The sequence below is a fragment of the Delphinapterus leucas genome, chromosome 13 (genome assembly GCF_059928025.1).
Source record: "Delphinapterus leucas isolate spDelLeu-1000000601 "Yukka" chromosome 13, BTC_Dleu_Yukka2, whole genome shotgun sequence".
NCBI classification, from domain to species: Eukaryota; Metazoa; Chordata; class Mammalia; order Artiodactyla; family Monodontidae; genus Delphinapterus; species Delphinapterus leucas.
In genome coordinates, this window is record NC_143141.1 from 88,423,327 (window position 1) to 88,443,200 (window position 19,874).

General features: G+C 49.7%; 1 long non-coding RNA gene across 1 annotated transcript in view; it reads left to right on the forward strand.

Moving 5' to 3' along the window:
- Window positions 1–19,874, forward strand: part of LOC111164463 (uncharacterized) — a 94,006-nt gene that overhangs the window by 44,689 nt on the left and 29,443 nt on the right. The window contains exons 3-5 of the long non-coding RNA XR_016395541.1: window positions 625–17,590; window positions 17,733–17,786; window positions 17,976–18,108. This is a non-coding gene — a long non-coding RNA (uncharacterized LOC111164463). The remainder of the gene's footprint in view (window positions 1–624; window positions 17,591–17,732; window positions 17,787–17,975; window positions 18,109–19,874) is intronic.

Here is a 19,874-nt window from a genome sequence, read left to right on the forward strand (position 1 = left end):
GCTGGATCTGTGTGCTCTTTTGGTGTTAATCCGACTCACCCTGTCTGTAGCATCTCACCCTGTCGATGCCTCTCTTCGCGAAGCCTCTGCTCCCTCGGCATCCTCGTCAAACTCTGCTTTTGCTCTTCTTGAATGGCAGCATCCTGCTGGCCCTTCACTGACTCCTTTTCTTGTTTAACTATTAGTGTTCTTTGCCCTCTGCATCCCCCGCTCCCCAATGCCAGCCACTTCCTTTCCTTCTCCAAGACTTCAGCGACCACTTGGATCTGATACTCCCAAATCCACCGCTGCAGCCCTAGCCCTTCTCTGATGCATTTCTAGCCGCCTCTGTTTCCTTTGTCACAAGAACCTCGAACCCACATGTCTAGGATAAAAGTGAAGGCTTACTGGCCAGTATCTCTGGCTATTGTTAATGACACCACCTTCGTCTGCTTGCCCAAGTGAGTCGTCCGAGGCTCACCTCTCTCCCCAGCCTGGTCCAATGACAAGTGCTCTGATTCCCCCATGTGGTCGCGTGGGCTATGCTCTGGTGACAACTATCCCCAAATTTCAGCAGCCTAACACAGTAAACGTTTGTGTCTTGCGCACACAAGTGTGATGTGGGTTGGACATGTCTCCTGGCAGCTCTCCTACAGGCAGCCACTCAGGGATCGCACCCTGCTCTATCTGCACCAGAAACACCTGGAGCCCGGGAACACGCTAGGTGCCGCCGAAGGGGAAGAGCAGACCAGAGGATCCCGCAAGGAGCCTGGAAATGGTTTACGACACTTCTGCTTCATCCCGCTGACCAGAACTCAGTCCTGTGGTCCCTAAGCTAACTGCCAGGGAGGCCGGGGAACGTAGCACTCCGTTTGCCCAGGGAGAGGAAGCGGTTGGATGCCCTGCCCCCTTGCCCTGCCCTGCCTCTCCGCCCTCACAGCTCTGCTCTGGTCTGCACCCTTGTCATTTCCCCCTGGGCGAGTGAGCGCTGCCCTGGCCAGTCTCCCTGCTCGCAGGCCCTTTCTTTCTGACCCAGCCCTTCCTCGTCCATGGAGCACACCACCTCCTGCTTAAAATCTTGTGGCGCTCGACTCCCGTGCTCTTAGGATGCAGCCCAGTCTCTGTTTTAGCAACAACCAGGAGGTCGTTCATGGCTGGCCCCTATCAACCCCTCCATCCCTAGTTCCCACCACCCTCCCCAGCACAGCTTTCTCTCCAGGGGCAACAAGCTCCCTGCAGTTCCCCAGACATGTAGTATTTACGATATCTACGAACGCCCCTGGCCTTACCTGCAGGTGTTTCCTCTTCCAGAACATAGCCTGGGATCGGGGCCCAGGCCGGCTCACGAGGCACCTCTTCGGACCCATCTTTTCGCAGCCTACCATGACAGAGTCAGAGGTTCTCTCCTCTGGGCTTCCAAAGCCCTTTATTAGGACTCAGTACATTTTCTTCTGATTGTTTTTCCAAGAGTCTGACTTCATCTGCAAGCCCGGAGGTGACCAGGGCCTCTGTGTGCCCGTCCCTGTGCTGACAGCTTTGCATGTTTTAACTCATTGGATCCTGTGAGAGAGACGTTACTCTGATTTCTATTTAAAACATACTGGGGAAACCAAGGCACAGAGAGGTTAAGGAACCTGCCAAGCTCACACAGCCAGCAAGGGTTGGAAGCAGCTTGGCTCCAAGTCCACACGTGTGACACGCCTCCATGCTTCACAGTCTGTCACCAATGGTGCTGGACAGTGTCCATCTTCATGCCCGTCTCTCACCCACGGAATGCTTGTCACTACTGGTCGGTGAGATGCACAGGTGAGTTGGATCCATCTTCCAGTTTTTTGTGTTTTTTTGCGGTACGCGGGCCTCTCACTGTTGTGGCCTCTCCCGTTGCGGAGCACAGGCTCCGGACATGCAGGCTCAGCGGCCATGGCTCACGGTCCCAGCCGCTCCGTGGCATGTGGGACCTTCCCGGACCGGGGCACGAACCCGCGTCCCCTGCATCGGCAGGCGGACTCTCAACCACTGCGCCACCAGGGAAGCCCCTCCAGTTTTCTTTAACTCCCTCCTCCACCTACTTCCATCCATGTTTCCCTTAGAAATCGCCCTACTTTTGCCTTCTTGGTCCGTTTCCATAAATTAAGAAGTGCGAACAAACATTCGTGAGACTCTTGCTATACTTTGTTTAAACAAATGATCTTGTCCATAAAAGTGGGCACTGCTCCCCTTGACCAGTCACTCCAGGGATGTCATCGCTGCCTGAGACATTTCGAATGGCTTCCTTGGGAAGTGATTGCAGAGATAGCTGGAAAGCCATTCCCATGACTTTATATCATTGTCTGCACGACACAAGCAGTATCCCAGGGATTCTCCCTAATAGGTGTTGCTAAATAAAAGCGCTTTGCTCAGCATATCATCAATGTCAGTAACTGTGCAAAAATGACGTACTTTAAAATTCCCATTCCCTAAATGCTGCGTGTTTGGGGGAAGCAGAGAGGGGTATATGTTAGTGAGCTAGGGCTGCTATAGCCAAGCCCCACAGACTGGGTGGTTTAACAACAGAAATTTATTCCTCACAGGTCTGGAGGCCAGAAGCCTGCGATCAAGCAGGGTTGGTTTCTCCTGAGGCCTCTCTCCTTGGCGTGTAGCTGGCCCTGTTCTCAGTGTGGTCCATGTGGGCACCCATCTGTGCATGTCTGTGTCCCAGCCTCCTCCTCTTATAAGGATACCAGTCACATTGGGTTAGGACCACCCGTATGAACTCATTATAACATAATTACCTCTTTAAAGACCCTCCCTCCAAATACAGTCACATTCTGATATCCTGGAGGTTAGGGCTTCAACATATACATTTTAGGGGGTCGGAGTTCAGCCATAGCAGGCACTGACTAAGGCTCTGGCCACTCTCAGCTCTGCATCCAGGGCCCCCTTGACCTTGGATGAGTCCCCACCTCGCTGGGTTTCACTTCCTTCTCAGCAACATAGGGAGTCGGAGCAGATCACCCTGGGTCTTTACAGCTTCCACGTTCTGCTCTGTGATGACCTGTAAAAACATCACGTTAGAGTGAAATACTGCTTCTGTGACACAGGCCTCACAAGGGCGTTCAGCATTCAAGGCCACGGATTCCCGTGCGGTCTGAAGTTTCTCAATATTTGACAACAAACTTTATTACCCCTTTCTGTTGGCAGGCTAAACATTCCTCCTGGGCTCTGAAAGGAACCGCAGCATCATCTTAGCTGGAAACATCCTCTACGAGACAGTGTTTGCTGTTTTCCAGTCTGTTGAGCCCCGAGCTGGAAGCTCTGGCTCCCGCACGGGAGGAAGGAGGGTGCCTGGTCCCTTCCAAGCAGAACAAGGGCACTTTCTTTCCAGGGAGACGCTATAGACATGCACTGTGAAAGCTCAAAGCCAAAGCCAGCCAACTGCGGAATGGGAAAGAGTCAGCAAGGACAGCAGTACCCTCCTCCCTGTGGGCGCCCTGGAGGACCTGCTTGGTCACAGCTCCGAGTGGCTTCCTGGGAGTCTTTGGTCACTTTCAGGTTCCCTAGAGTCGGCCGGGAGGCAGTGCTTGGAGCAGCTGCTTGAAGCCCGTTCTTTACAGAGCAGTGATGTGGCAGGCTCTCGGAGTGGACCCCAGCGCCCTGTCTGCCCAGGGCAGGGGTGGTGTGGGCCCAGCTGGTCCCCTTCAGAGGGGGCAGGGGGAAGAGAAGCAGGGGCTGGGGGTCTCCGGGCAGCACCAGGCTCTCCTTCTGCCTTGAGTGGGTCGCTTGCTGCTTCTTTTCACTTCTTTTCTTCCCCCATACCCCTAATTTGCCCTTCCCCCTTCCATCTCCCCGCTAGTAACCACTAGTTTGTTTTCTTTATCTGTGAGTCCGTTTCTGTCTTGCGTGTGCATTCATTCGTGTCTCTTCACTTCTTAGAGCCGGTCTTCAAACTCAGCCCCTGGTATTTATGCAAATACCCGAACTTTCCAGATTCTTAGCTTCCTTCTCCATAACGTTGCCCCACTGATACCCAGGAGAGTCGCTGTGAGGGATAAATGAGGTCTTGTGTGCACAGAGCCGGTACCCAACAGTGGCAGCTACCGGATTTTGTATTTTGTGCGAGTCTCTGTTGATTTGGGGGAGATGGGATGAGTCTGGACATGGGGGTGAACTTCCTTGTCAGGATGCTTGCTTAGCCACTCATCTTCATAATCGACACGGATACAGCTTGTTGGAGGCATAACACATCGTACGCCCTCTCTCCTCGGGTCCTCAGATCCCCTCCATCACACTGTGAGATCAGTGCTACAGCTTCCCTTTTACGTGAGGGATGCCCTGGAGAACTGAGGCTCACGTGAGCTACTTGTCCAAGGGCAGACAGCTCATACGAAGATGAGGGAGACCCTGGCCTCGGTCCCCCGCTGCTGCTCTATGCTTCTGTGGCCCACGGGCCAGGCTCCTTTCCCACTCTTAGTGCCCATGACGGTCCTGTGGAAACCCTGCCGACGGAAGGCCCTGTCTGAGCTCACGTCGAACTGGGGCCTCTGCACTCCCACCTCGCAAGCCGCCTGGTTTTGGTTTATCTGAGCACGCCAGCCGCTAATCCACACGGAGGCACTGCGGAGGGCTTTCAAACCAGATGAACAACTGGGCTTTATTGAGTTGTACTCTCTTCACCACATTAGCGAGGCCATTTTTGCATAAACTGCTTAAAAGAAATATGCATTAAAACCTGAGGCTGATTGTTGCCCAGTCGGGCCAAATTATCTGATGCTCTGTTTGGCATAGCTTCTAAATTCGCAAAGGACCAGTCTCCTTCTCCTACCCTGGGAAAGAATAAACTGACCACAGGGTGTAAAATCGGGTTTATGTGGAGTTGACCCAGACACAGGCCATAAAGATCAACTCTTGGTCTGCCTGGACTTCTCCTCATCCTAGTGAGAGCATGTAGGTCTTTATGGCCTCGGGATGGACCTTAACGGGGAGGTACCTCCTTTATCTGCAAACTTCTCTCTCTGGTTTGCATACCAAAGTTGTCATATCAGTAGGGAATTCCGTGTGTGGTTTTGTCACATAAAACCTGATTGCCCCGGAGAGGCCATCAGAGGGGTTTGTACCTTGATCGTCCCCACAGAGGTGGATCCCTTCCCAGGACAAAAAGCAGGTAAACAGAAGCTCCAGAAGGCACGTGAGCTTGCAGTCTAGTTTAGGGCTCCGGCTGTAACAGTGATGATTGGGGGTGGGGGCAGCAGGGTTAGTGGGATGTCAACCTCATCAAAACGTGAGAAGGGGGCCCTCAGGTCCTGAAATGTTGGCACCAGCTAAAGAGCTGCTGGTTCCCAGCTCGAGGAGAGGGGCTGACAAGGTCCCCCGAATTGTTTTGGGGGTCTATAACTGGAAGGGATAAGGGGGGAAGAAGTCGGCTGGAGGTAGGTAGAGTCTGGTGGCGAGAACACTCGCTCTGGATTTGGACTCGTCTAAGCTTGGACTCTTGCTCTGAAACTGAGCGCCTTGAGGTAAGTTATTCAACCTCTCGACATTTCTTGATGTAAAAGAAGATACTAACACTGACTTCGAAGGGATGTTGAGGGGATTTGATGGAATGTTATCTGTCTCAAGACTGGCTCATGGTGGTTGCATCATAGTGGCCACTTCTATTTGCCCAAGAGCTGGACACCAAGTTGCTAGGGCCTGGCACAGAGGGAATTGACAGTGAGTGGTCGTTGAATGAATGCATGATGGATGCATAAGACGACATTAACCCAGGGCAGCCGGTGCGGTCAGTGCGTCACAGACAGTTGTGAGAGGGAGGTATCTGGGATGGCTGGCCCAAATTTAAACCCGGCTCAGCTACGTTAAATATTAGCTCCCACGAAGGGAAATCAAGAACACATCTAAAATAAAAAGAAGGCCCTCACGTCTTTCCTAGGTGTTTTCTTCATTGGGGGTAATTGAGTAGGTTTATCTCAGACATAGCCTGGGAGAGGAAGAGACAGGAGAGGGGGAGGGAGGAGGGGGAGGGGAGGGGAGGGAGAGGAGAGAGGGGGAGGGGGTGGGGAAGAGGGCAACCTTGGAAGCCCAAAGGCCCAAGAGGGCCTCACTTGCCCTCTGTGGGTAGGGACGGTGGCTTGCCCACTTGGCCCTGCAGGGCACCTGGCACTGCCACTTGCTAGCTGGTGACCTCATGCAGGTTAATTGACCTGCCTCAGCCTCAGTTTCTTTGTCTGGAAGATGGGGATAGTAACAGGAACCCCACAGGGGTTTTGTGGGGTGTATGTGGAAAAAAGACCACCGCCAAGCATAAAATGCCGCACTTGTCTGAAGGCCATTTCCCAGAGCTTTGAGGGTGGGAAGCGGGATGAGGCTTTGGGGGCCCCTTGGGAAGATTAGGGAAGAGATAAGAGGTGACCACGGAAGTGGGTGGCCTCGTGTTTACATCACTGTTCCTGCGGCATCATTGCCGCCTCCTCTGTGCGGGGCTGTGCTCGATGTTTGAGAGCCAGTGATGCAGAAGTCCCCAGTCTAGGGGACGTCGCGTGGGCTCGCTGTTCCCTCTGTCTGGCCAGCTCTGCGCTTGGATAGCTCGTCCACCTTATCCAGGTGAGGATGCTCTGACCCCTGACCTGACTCCTTCACGTGTCCCATACCTCTGCCCCAGCTGCCTCTGCCCCCTGGCTGTGGTCCAGACCCCGTGGTCACTCATCTTGGGCTCCTGCCGCATTGGCTTGCCCTGCCCTGGGTCCTGATGCCTCTGCTGCCACCAAGGGTCAGCCCAGCCTGCCTCTTGGCCCTGACCTCTGTGTTTCCTGAAGCTTCCTGCCCAAACGGCATCTGCTGATGGCCTCCACTGCTACTCGCTGTCAGACCGGGGTGCTGGGACCAGTGTTACCCAGAGATGCTTTTGGAGGGATGTGATTAATCTCAGTCAATCACAATGCTGACTTTAGGTTTCTTTTGAAAGAGGACCAGGAATGGCAGAGCTGCGCCCCCCTCCATCCCGAGCTGCCGTTCCTCCCTAACGCCTCTGTCCACTCCCAAGTCCCCCGGCCCCCAGGCCCTCAGCCCTGAGGCCTCGTCCTGTGACCACACCCACATGGAGTAGGGCCTTCTCTGCTGTCTGCTGCGCCTATTTTCCTCCAGATTTATAGGACATCATAGCAGGACCCTTGTGGAGTGAGTGGTCCTCGACTGGCCGTTGGATGAGGTTAAGAATGATGGCATTTTTTTCTTTACAAGAAATAAAGGAAAGGACTGTCTTGCTAAATCGACAAAGCTGCTTCTATGGCAGTTCCTTTGCCCAGGCACCTCCTCACTGCCTTGGCACGGGCTTCGGCTCTGCCAAACCCATTTCTCACTGTAATCGAAACTGTTGATCACTGAGCGTTCGGCGTGTCTGGGGCCTGGTGCAGGAGCTCGCAAACAGCGGGCAGGGCTGGGGTAAGACATTAGAACTGGCCTTGGGGGTCTCGGATTCCAGTCCTTCCCTTTTACAGATGAGGGCCCTGAGGCACGCCCCCCCCCCGCGCCCCCCGAGGTGAAGGGACTTACCCAAGGTCCCTGTTGATGGTGGCCGAGGCAGGGCTAGAACTCGGGGCGATGGACTTGTCCCAGTACTGTTTCTGACAGTATCTGCCTCTCTTCACCGACATCCCTTGTGAATGATTCTTATGCAAGACGCGGGTGGAGCAGGTCCTCCTGAGGAACCATGTGCAAGGGCCAGATGGGGAGAAGATCCCAGTCTAAGAGTCTGCAAAGATGGAGGAGAAGATGTGGAGAAAGCACTTGCCACTGGCCTTGGTCGCTGCCAGGCCTGCAAACCTGGATGACTGCACTGGTGAATTTCTCTCTCAAACAAAAACAAACAAAAATCAAGAGCGATTTGTTTTGAGCCTTATGGGGTGTCTCTTAAAGCATTTCACACTACAGCGCTGGTGAGGAAGTGGTATCAGTATTCTGTTTGTGGGCAACAGAGAATGGAAGCGTCTGGCTCCAAGTTACACGGGCTCGGAGATGGAGACCTAGGTTAGCATTTGACATCTCTTCATCTCTTCTCCCTGGTGTCATCTGCTCTCAGTGTCACTGAGATCTGGCTGACATGTTCAAACATCTGAAGGACCTTCATGTGAGCTAGGAGTAGATTCCTTCTACAAGCCGCTTCAGAGCAAAAAGCTTAGACCTCTGTGGGAAATCTCAGCAAGGTAAACTTCAGCCCAGCCCAAGAGAATCAAATCAGCCGGGAGAGCTGCCTTGTGGGACGGAGTTCCTGTCCCACTGGGTCTGCAGGACGGTCTGCCGGGCCTGCTTCTGGGATAGGGCTCCTGACGGGCGGAAAAGCTGGACTTGGTGACCTGTAAGCCACCTCCTTCTCGGAAAGCTTCTGGGCTGCTGGGTCTCTGGCTTTCCTGAGGTTACCTCTGCGGTTGCGTTCCTAAAGCAGAGGCTTCATTCTTGAAGGCAGTTTTGGGTTAAATCGAAGGGAAAGTTAGGAGCCTGAACTTTAGAGAAAAGTATGTCTTGTTCACCTGTGGGTCTGTTACCTCTGGTCCGAGGCAGCCTTCTGACTTAGCACTGTTGCCTGGACCGGACGCCCGGGCCAGGTGAGGCTTCTAAGCGCAGGTTTCACAAACTGACCCAAAAGTGAAGATGAAGCTTCGGTGTCAAAATGTTGTTTATCTCCTGACAGCCCAGCTTAGCCTCCTGAGAAAAGCTGGCCTGTACTTTTTCCACCTTTTTTTTGGACAATAGGAAGTGATCTTTGGTTCACAGTGGGAGACAGCGAACAGCGTGTGGACGAAAAGCCCTGGCTGGGGAGGGCTGTAAGCAGCAGGACTTACTGGGACTTGTAGCTGCTGTATTTCACTCCCAAGAACTACTCAAGTCAAGAGTACAGGTTCATAATAAAAATTTCAGGTTTGAGGATTCCTATGTGACCGGATATTCCAATCTCTGATTGGTTTAGAGAGTATTTAAACCTCAGGCTTACAGATTTGATCACATTTTCCTTAAGCTAGTACGATTTTTTTCTCCCAGATCACCAACGGATCTGAAATCTTCATGTGAACATTGCCTTGTGTTATTAACTCAAGGAGAAAACATTCTGTTCATTATCTGCTGAGGTCATCTTGAATATTTTTCCTGTGGCTGTCACTGGGAAATTCAAAAATTCTGTGCTATAGAGTCCTTGTATCCGCTATTTGGTTTTAAAATGACCTGTAAATAATGATTCATCATACTTTATTCTTTAAAAATTCAGATACACAGCTGACCCTTGAACAACATGGGTTTGAACTGCGAGGGTCCACTTGTGCGTGAATTGTTTTCAACAAATATATACCACAATACTACACGATCTGACGTTGGTTGAATCCAAGGATGCTGAACCTTGGATACAGAAGGCCGACTGTAAAGTTATATTTTCGACTGCACGGAGTGTCTGCATCCCTAACCCCGGCATTGTTCACGGGTCAACTGTAATTCACACACCGTAAAGTTCACTCCTTTAAAGTGTCCGATACAGCAGTGTTTAGTATATTCACAGAGTGTGCAACAATCATTACTATCCAATTCCAGAACATTTACATCCTCAAAAAAATCCTATACCTATAAGCAGTCACTTCCCTCCTTCCCTGGGCCTGGAGACCCCTTACTTTACTTTCTGTCTCTATGGATTTACTTTATTTCCTCTAAGTTAAATCATACAATATGTGGCGTTTTGTGTCAGGCTTCTTTCACTGAGTATAATGTTTTCATGGTTTGTCTATGTTGTAGTGTTCATTGTATCAGTTATTCATTCCTCTTAGTGGCAAATAATATTCTATTGTATGGACAGACCACATTTCGCTCATCTGTTCACTGGCTGGTGGACATTTGGGTTGCTTCCACTTTTGAACATCATGAATCTGCTGCTATGAACGTTTCTGTATGAGTTTTTGTGTGGACATATGTTTTCAGTTCTCTTGGGTACAGATCTAGCAGTGGAATATCTGGGTCATGTGCTAACTATGTTTACCTTTTTGACGGACTGCCAGACTATTTTCCACAGGGACTTCACCATGTTACATTCCCACCAGGATTGTATGAGGGCCCCAGTTTCTCCACACCCTCATCAATGCATTTTAGTGTCCATTTTTAAAATTCTAGCCACCCTAGCTGCGTGTAAACATGTTATCTGATGGTGATTTTGATTTGCATTTCCCTAAAGACTAATGATGTTGAGCACTGTTTTGTGTACTTATTGACCATCTGTACATCTTCTTTGGAGAAATGTCTATTTAGATTCTTTGCGCATTTTTGAATTGAGTTACTTTTCTTTTTATTGTTGAATTGTGAACATTCTTTATATGTCCTGGATACTATATCCTTATCAGATATGGGACTTGCAAATATTTTCTACCATTCTGTGGGTTCTCTTTTCATTTTCTCGTTGGTGTCCTCTGTCACACAAGTTTTTAATTTGATGAGGTCCAATTTATGTATTTTTTTCTTTGCTTGTGTGTGCTTTTGGTGTTACATGAGAGAAATCATTGCCTAATCCAAGGTCATGAAGATTTACAGCTATGTTTTCTTCTAAGAGTTTTATAGATTTAACTCCTAACTCTTAGACATTTTTCTGCTTAAACTATCCGTCTCAGCTCTGGGAATACTTTTTTCATTTTCAGATAATTTTATTGTAGAAAAGAAAAAAATTAAGAAATTAAAATTAAAGAAAAATATACACTTTTACTAAAGAGTAATCAGACCTTAAGATCAGTTTCATAGTTTGCTTTATTCATTTAATATATCTGAAACATTTCTCTATGTTATACTCTTTTATATCACAATTCGATTGACAACACAATATTTCATTGTTTGGATGTATATTATTTGTGTAATCCCTTATTATTGGTCATTTATGTTATTCCCATTAAAAATAATAGAAGTAGTATAGCAGTGAATGTGGGATTATTTCCTTAGAATAAACTCTCAGAAATGATTTTTAAAGAGTGAGCCCCTATTTCCAGCATCCTAATAAAACAGATATACAATGGTTCCCTGAGAATATTCTAGAACAGAGTGAAGGGCAGTTAGATTGACAGATTAAACAAAAAAGGAAGTCAACAGCTGCTTTCATTTTGGGGAAGTGCCTTCTTGACCTTGCCCAATATTCACACATTTTTTGTAGGTTATCATGTAGCAATACTAATAGCTTTTTCTTTGTTGCTACAATTATCATTTTAACCACCATGCAATATTACACTGATTTGATGGGACATAATTTACTGATTGTGCCCAGATGTTGAATACTTCAGTTGCATTCAACATTTAACTTATAAATAACACCACAGTGAACATATTTATCCACATAGTATTTTTGTTCTTTCAAATTGTCTCTTAGTGCAAGTTTCCAGCAGGCGGGTTTCTGTGTCAAATGGTTTAAACGTTTTGAGAACGCACGGATTGTTCCTTTGTTTCTGAAAGGGTCGTATCCGTTGTTCGGCGATGTATAAGGGTCCAGGATCCAGGCAAGCTCACCTCCATCCTCACACATGTTTTCAGATGTTTCCGTAACAATTGCAGGGGAATGGCTCTTGGGTTAGGGGAAGGTAAAATTACCTTCTATCTTATTACTATTTTTAACTTTTTAATTTACATTGAAAGAGGATTCTGTGTTCTTCACGTGGACTGCATAACTCACATCCATCCCATTTTTTTCTTAGTGTGAAGTTCAAAACTTATCTTTAAGAAAACAGAATATAGGAGGCTATACTATATCAGGAGGATTGATGTTCATGGTCTCTGAATTGGGAAATGTTTACTGTGTGTGGAGATATATGACATCATTTCCAGGTTAGGAGAGAACGAAAAGAGGGCGTTCCATTTTTTCATGCAATGTTCATCTGTAGCAGGGGTCTCTCCATTTAGTGTTTTGTGACCATGAAGTTGCAACCACCCCACAGCTGCCTTCCCCTCCACGTCCCTTGATGGCTGTAGGTGACTAAACCTGGGTCTGTGGGAATTTCTGAGGGTCACGCTCTGTATCCATTTCCTGGGTTATTGTGGTAGCGACATCCAGCCGCCTGGGTACCTGTTGACTGAGGGAAGCGGATTCACCAGTGCATGGTGTGTCAGGGTCTGCCTCAGAGGAGGTGCCCTCGGCTCTGGGGCGTCTCAATGTCCAAGGCCTCTGACGAGGATTCACTGCTGTCACGAGAGCTCTTGGTGGCCTGGATTGTTCTGTGAGTCATTTCCAGTTAAGCTGGACTTAGGAAGGTGTTTGCGCCCTGCACTTCGGAAGCAGGAAGGCTGTTCTCCCGCCATCCCTGTGGGACCCTTGAGCCCTTGGCCACCAGAGGGGCCGTGTTTGGTGGGTTTGGAGGAAAACTGGGGGGTGAAGGACGAATGCATGCGAGGGGGAACTTTGGAGAAAGGAAGGGGCTTTTTTGGCAAGTTAATAATAGCACAAAGCAGCCTCTCTTCTGTTTGCTGCGGAGCCCGGAGAATAACCAGCATTTGTTTGGCTACTGACGTTGCTTTGTTTGGCCATTGAAAGAGCCCAGGTCCCAGGCCTCTGTTTTGAGCCTGGTGGAGACGGTGGTCCGGCCCGAGGGTTTTTGACTCTGAAGTTCGGCTCAGCTGGGCTCCTGCAGACCTGACTGAGGAAGACTGTCTCAACCTGCCTCCCACCTGTAGACCCGAGTCTGTCTGAGTCCAGGTCTCCCCGATGCCCATGTGGACTTGAACTCAGCCTCCACCGACGGGGCTGCCCTGGGGAGCCCTTCCGGCCCAGTTCTGGACTCTCTGAACCCAGCCCTCCCCAACTTGGCCCGAGGGGGCAGGGACTGTGTCCTTCTGGTTCTTCTCCAGAGGGGAAAGAGCAGGGCTCCTTCTTACCATAGGGCTCACCTGTATGCAGGTGATACCTCCTTGAATCCTCCTTGCTTCCAAGTGCTGGGAGCATCAACTAGAAGACAGAGGGGCTCCCGGGCAGGCTGCCGGGAAGAGGGAGACGCAGTGGTCCCAGGCGGGTTGAGATGTTCTTAGAGGTCACACTCCCTGAATCTTGGGGTAGCACCATGACCCCGGCATTCTCCCAAATTAGAGGCCAGAGGGCGGTCTCTGGGGCCTCTTCACCAAAGCCCATCACCCTGCCAGCGAGCCTGTCCTGGTTATGTCTGCCTGCCCTTGCCGCCCTTGCCCAGCCCTCTCATTTCCACTCCCCCGTACGTTTCCACAGTGCGCTGTACAGCCACGTCTCTGTCTGTCCACCGTATACTGTACACCCGTTGTATTCTCTGTATCCACCGTATGTTGTATATCCTCCATATACCAACTCAACTGACGCAACAGGACTCCTAGGTGGTCTCCCAGGTCAGGTATCCCCAGCTCCCGAGTGACTTTTCTCCAGTTCCAGACACCTGCCCTGCTTCATGGATCAGGCCCCAGACTAACCTGGGGTGGGGTCCCCCCTCTAACCTCCTTGCCTGTTTGTCGCTCCTCCCAGTTTCCTTACGTCCCTTGACGATATCAGGCTGCCTCACTCTCCAGGCTTTGCCAGCGCTGCTCTCTCTGTCAGATCAGCTGACAGGTACTTTTTGGAAACAAAGACAAGCAGTTCCACAGCATGATGGGTCTCAGAGCGCCTTGGTGGACTGGATTTGTTCTTGACAGCGGTTTGAGGGAGGTGTTGTTAGCATCCCAGGTTGCCTGGTGAGTAAACTGAGGCTGAGAGAGGTTGGGTGACTGGGCTAGGGTCACACAGCTCAGGCGAGGCGGGTCTGACCGCCTCTTCTGCCTCCGGGGCCAGGATATTTCCATCCGGTGCACTGCTCTGGGAGTCCCTGACGGTTCTGCGTTGACGGCCTTGATTATGGAATCGGATTTGCCCCCTTGCCCTACACTGATCTGCTAACTGTGCTTGGCCTGGATTGGCCTGTTGTCACTGGGGACTTGCCCCTGACCACATTCTCCACATAGCCTTGACCTCCATGGATTTCAGCTCTAGCTCTGCCCCTGTAAGGCTGGGGGTTCCTGACGGTCCTTTCTATCCTTGATAGCTTGCCAACATGCTGGGGCACAGGGCTCAAGATGGGAACTTTCTCTCGCCCCCGTCCTGCTGTGCTCCCACCAGACACCTGGGGATCCACACCTCACCCCACCATCTGCAGGCTCCCTCCAGTGCATCACACACATGCACACACACACACACAGTCCCCATGTTCACAAGTACTCGCACGCCCTCTGGTCACAAATTGGCCCAGGAAGCAGGAGGGCCCAGAGCTTGTTCCAAGGACAGCCTCCGTGATCCAGATTCCAGAAAGGCCCTGACGCTCTCTTCTCCATGGCCCACAATTATCAAGTGCCTGCCAAGTCTCAAGATAAGCAGGTAGTTTTCCCAGTAGGATGAGTGCATGCCCAGGACATCCGTGTTTGTGGGTGATGAAGAGAAAGAGAGACAAAGGGGAAGACCTGAAACGGGAAGGGGAGGCAGGGCTGTCCTGGGACACATAGGTAGCGGTGCTCTGGGTGACTCTGCTGGGCGAGACAGATGTGGCCAACACTTACGGGCTGCTACTCGGGCAAAGGCTCCTCGCCCCGTCTTTCTTCCTCTGGTTCAGCCAGAGCATGTGATTTCCTTTTTCCCTATTGGATATTGCAACTTCTGGCCACATGGCAACATGTAGTTTAATGACAGAGGCAGGGTGTGTGTGTCTACTGTGTAGCGTGTGTGTGTGTGCCTGCCTGTGCGCAAGTGTGTGTGTGTGTGTGTGTGTACGTGTGTGTGTGTGTGTGTGTTTAGCTATGTGCCAGCATTACTCTGAAAAAGAGAGAAAGAAAGAAAGAAGGAAGGAAGGAAGGAAGGAAAGGAAGAAAGAAGGGAAGATTGAAATGATTCGCCTAATGAAAAGTTTACTGGTGGGCACTCTGGGGTAGAGCAGAGTCTGGCCATTGTGGTGTGAATGGTTTGTCTCTTTTCTCCTGGCTTGCCCCTCACAGCTCTGACTTGGACTGTAATGCTCTGGAATTGACCGTGGATTGCAGAACATGGATAGGGGGCCTGCTGTCCTCCCCGCTCCCCTTGGAGGAGTCTGGGAGCCGTACTGGGAGTTCCCCGTCAGGGCTGGGGGTGAGGCAGGCTGAAGACTTGGCTGAGAAGGGAGACCAAAGGGCCAGTCACCATGGATGGGGTGGCAGGGGTTTGGAAGCAGGACGGAGCCAGGCGTCTGGGCTGCAGTCCCTGAGCAGGGACCCCTGCTGGGCTCTGGGCCAGCCTGGGGGCGGGGAGGGGAGGATGGGGCTCCTGCAGCATCCTCCTGCTGTCTACACCGCTTCCCCCTGGGCAAATTCAGTCTCCAGAAGCTGCAGCAGGTGAGGGCCGGGCCCCCTGAACTGGGAGTAACTTCCCAATGCTCAGAAAGTTTTCCTGGAGGAAACAACTTGTCCGGGAAAGGATGAGAATTAGCCTCTGGTCCTCTTGGGTTGGTCTGCTGGCTGGGTGCCTCCTCTGAAGTCAATACAGGTACAGAGGGAAAGGACACAGGCGAGGGGCAATTCTCACGTGGACAGGTGGCTTTCCTTCAGATAGGCACCACTCTTAGCAACTTGTCATCGCTGAGTGGGCAGACATATGGAAGGCAAAGTGCTGCGCAAGTCGTAAGGGACTCTGGTGACCCATTTCTGAGGCTGGTGGCAGTGTTTCCTCCCTCGAAAGGAGCGGGCACAGCAAGGACCCTCTCGGGCCTTGGGACGGGGACCCTGACCTCAGGCCCTGGGCTGTCACATGACAGCCAATGATTCCACGACTCACAGCCTTTGTGATTTCCGCCCATTTTCATGTTATTACCCTTGTGTCCTTTCAAAGAAGGCACATTTTTCAGAAAGAGAAAAACAAACTACTGGCTATTTACTTGATTTAACATTTTTATACATGAAAACTGAATTTACGTACGAACGAGAATGGTTTGGATAAAGAGAAACACCAATTTTTCTTAGGGGCTGGGCCTGAGGGCAATTTTAGCCTTGGATTCTTATTTTATTCTCATGTTGTTTTTTCAATAAAATAACATTATGAAAAATGAAAATTTGTTTTTAAGGTGTTTTATTTCCACAGTTTCCCTGGATGGAGAAACAGTTTTCACCGGGTAGGGCCATCAGAAAGAAGAAGCCTACATTCTCGCTTGGACTAAATGGTATCTTTTGAAAGTTTACCAGGGAGAAGAGCCATTTCAAAATGACTTATTGTTTTTGGTGGGTAGGTCCACGTTTCGGCTCATCTGTGACCCTCATTTCCAGGGCAGTGGCTTCCTTCAGAAAAGAGCAGCCTTTAGCAGTGAACAAAATGGATTACAGATCCCCTGACACTTCTGAGTTCCTGGCAGCTGGGGTGAACTCTTGCGAGGAAGATGAAGTTGATGAAGTTTCGGGAATGTCTGCGGGGCTCTGCCTGGCTCAGGGAAAGTGGCTCGCACAGTCTGGAGTCCTGTGTGCACTTGGAGCCTCGATGAAACGGAAGCATCCAGCGCTCCCGCAGATGTTCTGGTAACGGCATGGACCTGATCTTAAAATCATAGCCACATCTTTATTTATTAGAAAGGCAGGGGAGATTTATTATCTCCTCCAAATAACACGGCCACGGCTATTTTCGGTCAAGTGGACCACGACCTGGGCAAAGGCAAATCAGGATTTACCCAGGCTGTAATCAGTGTTTGAACTGGTTGAGGTGACCATGTTTTCTCAGATGTGGACAGTGTGTGCGTGTGTGCGTGTGTGTGTGTGTGTGTGTGTGTGTTTGCATATGTTTGCAGGGGACACAGCCTATGGATTCCTCTTATAAGGACCTTTTATTTACTCTTAGAAATGAGGATAAACGCATATGGCTTAAAAACATTTAAAAGTATCGGGGTGATAAATAATGATTGTATTAGTTTGCTAGGACTGCCGTTAACAAAATGTCACAGACTGGGCGGCTTAAGCAAGAGAAATGTATTTTCTCACAGTTCTGGAGGCTGGAGGCCCAAGATCAAGGTGTGGGCAGATTGTTTTCTCCTGAGACCTCTCTGCTTGTGCTGTAGACAGGTGTCTTCTACCTGTGTCCTCACATGGTCTGTGTGTGTCTGTGCTCTAATCTCTTCATCTTATAAGGATACCAGTCCTATTGGATTAGGGCCCACCCTAGTGACCTCGTTTTACCTAAGTTACCATTTTATAGATCCTATCTCCAAATATAGTCTCATTCTGAGGTACTAGGAGCTAGGATTTCAACGTACGGATTTGGGGGGCCACAGTTTGGCCCATAATAATGGTTTTAAGTTTATACAGCAGAACAATGGACTCGAGCATCCAGCACGGGCCTGGCCCAGATTAGATGCCACTCTGTGTTGTTTCCATTGTTTTTCACAGCTGTCCCTCCCTCTACAGCTGGGGATAAACTCTCAACATGGGACCAGCCTGGATGGATGGCAGGCCCTGCAGAGTTTTGGGGTTTCTCCCCTCCTGCCTCTGGGTTCCTCCTAGAGATGACTCCACAGATGTTTGGAAAGACTCTCATGGAATTATTGCCTTTTCCCCGTTCAGCAGAGTCTGTGTCATGGGTCGCCTTCTGAGGATGGATTTTTATGGGCCTTTAGAGCCCTCTGCCTATTTTTGACACTTCCACAAGGTGAGAAGGGACCAGGTGTCATGTCGATCAGATGGAGAAGACTCTGGAAGGGGAGCCCCGTGGCTGCCCGAGGCTGAGTCAGTCTTAGGCAGAGCCCGGAACACAGCCCAGGTCTCCTGATTCCTTCCCCGTCCCTTCCCAGAGCCCCGAAACCCACCCTTCTGAGAATACATTGGTCCCGCCTTTGTGGTGCCTGGTAAGTAGGGCGGCCTTTGGGGCGTGTGGGTGAGGAATGTTGCTCCGAATTCAGCCAAGAGCCCTGTTCTCCAGGCTCCATCCTGTTCCTTTCTGCTCCCCACCTGCCCCCTCCCACTGATTCTTGGCATCTAATGACAGCCTTCCTCTGTGTCTGTCTGTCTGCTAACTGGTTATCTGTCTGACTCAGGGCCTCAGCGCAGCTGGGAAATCTGTGCATTGCAAAACTGGCCCCCCTGCCCCTGACGGCCCTGGATGTGGATGTATCGTCTGTCGGACTAGAAGCTCCCTGAACGCAGGGATGATTTCCAATCCAGCTTTTGGTGAGCAACTCCTAACATGTTGCTAAGCACATAGGAAACTTTATCTATGTGTGTTGAATAAATGAATGAATGAATTTTAACATGGAATTTTGGAAGTGGAAGAAACTAATGCTCCTTTCTCCTGACAAAGGCAGAAATCTCTAAAAAGTCCTTGACTGTATCTCCTTCATGCTCCCAGGGATAAGATGCTCGCTCACCAAGTAGCAATTTCCCCGCTGGGGAACTCTGATGCTCAAAACAGTTTTTCATAGCAGCTGAACTCTGGCACTCTCTCATGGTTACCCTGCGGTCTAGTCCTGGGCAGGACCTTGGAGATCTCTGGTCCACGGATCCTCTGAGGGGAGGAAGAGGGTGACTCCTGGGTGGTGGCAAGTAGGCTGGAGAAGTCCAAGATCATTTGAAAAAGCCGATACATCTTTACATATTTTGAAACTTGGGAAATGAAGAAGAGCCCCTATTATTTTAATGATAAAAACTATTAACAATAAAGGGATGAAAAATTATGAAGGGAGGCAGGGGAAGGAGGAGATGAAGATTTCTCAAAGTTTACCTGGTTATATTGTCTTGAGTTTTGAACCACCTGAATGTATCACCTATGCAGAGCGAAAATTAAATAAGATGTTAAAATGAGAAGCCGGGTGTGTGTGGGGGAAGAAAAGGAGGCAAACTTGTCTCAGCTGGGATGAGATGACATGATGATTCCAATGGCCCATCAGCCCATCTCCCGCCACATTTCTTTTGCACGTGAGAGAGGGTGTGTTTTAATAAAGTTAACAGACACTTGGGCACAGGAAGCTCAGAGAAGTAAAGTGTTACATCCGGTCACCAAGCAAGTCAACTCAATTTCTTCTCCTTTCAGAAGCTCGGTTTGCAGAGAAATTTGGTAGAAACCATTTTGGCCTGAGCATTATGTTGGGGATATTTGTTAGCTGGTCCATTTGAATTCGTATGAATTATTATCTTGGAGCTGACACCAGGCAGAGGTGACTGCCCCACAGTGACTCAGAGAAACATCTGAACATCTCCCTTTACATCTTTTCTGAGCCTTAGTCTCACATTACAAAATGAAAAACCAATAACTTGGGAATACGTGAACGATGCTTCACTTCACCAATTCATAACTGCCAGTCAAATGCGATGCCATCTTTTCACCAGTTATATTGGCAAAGAGGAGCCATTTGGTCATTTGCAGTGTTGAGTGTGAAGACATAGGCCTCCTGCACATGGTTGGTGATAGGGTTAATTGGTCCCAATTTTACATCATTTGGTGGCAATTTCGCATTACGTATCAACACCGCAAGTGCCTCCAGTTTTAATTCTAGGGATTTATTCGTCAGGTATCCTCTGGTGATGCAAGAGAAGGTGTGGGAACAAGGTGGCTCATTACAGCAAGATTTGTAATGGTGATAAGCGAGGAGCTTGGTCAGTAAATTACGATGTCCATATAATGGAATATTATACTGCCATTGAAATGAATGAGGTAAATTTTGTATGGAAAGCATGGCAAGATATTACATTTAAACAAAAAGGTAAATACTCATGACAATAGTACACATCCACTGTTTGCAGAAAGATATTTGTATGTGTTTGTGTAGATGGAAATTTCTGGACAGATGCATAGGAAGCTGTGGATGATGTTACCTCTGGAGAGTAGGGGGAGGGCCTCTGAAATGGGCAGGAAACTAACTTGAGACAGTATAACTTTTTGGAGTGATCAAATTTGTTCTCTACGGAGGTGTGAGATTTTCATTGGAAAAAGGAACTCC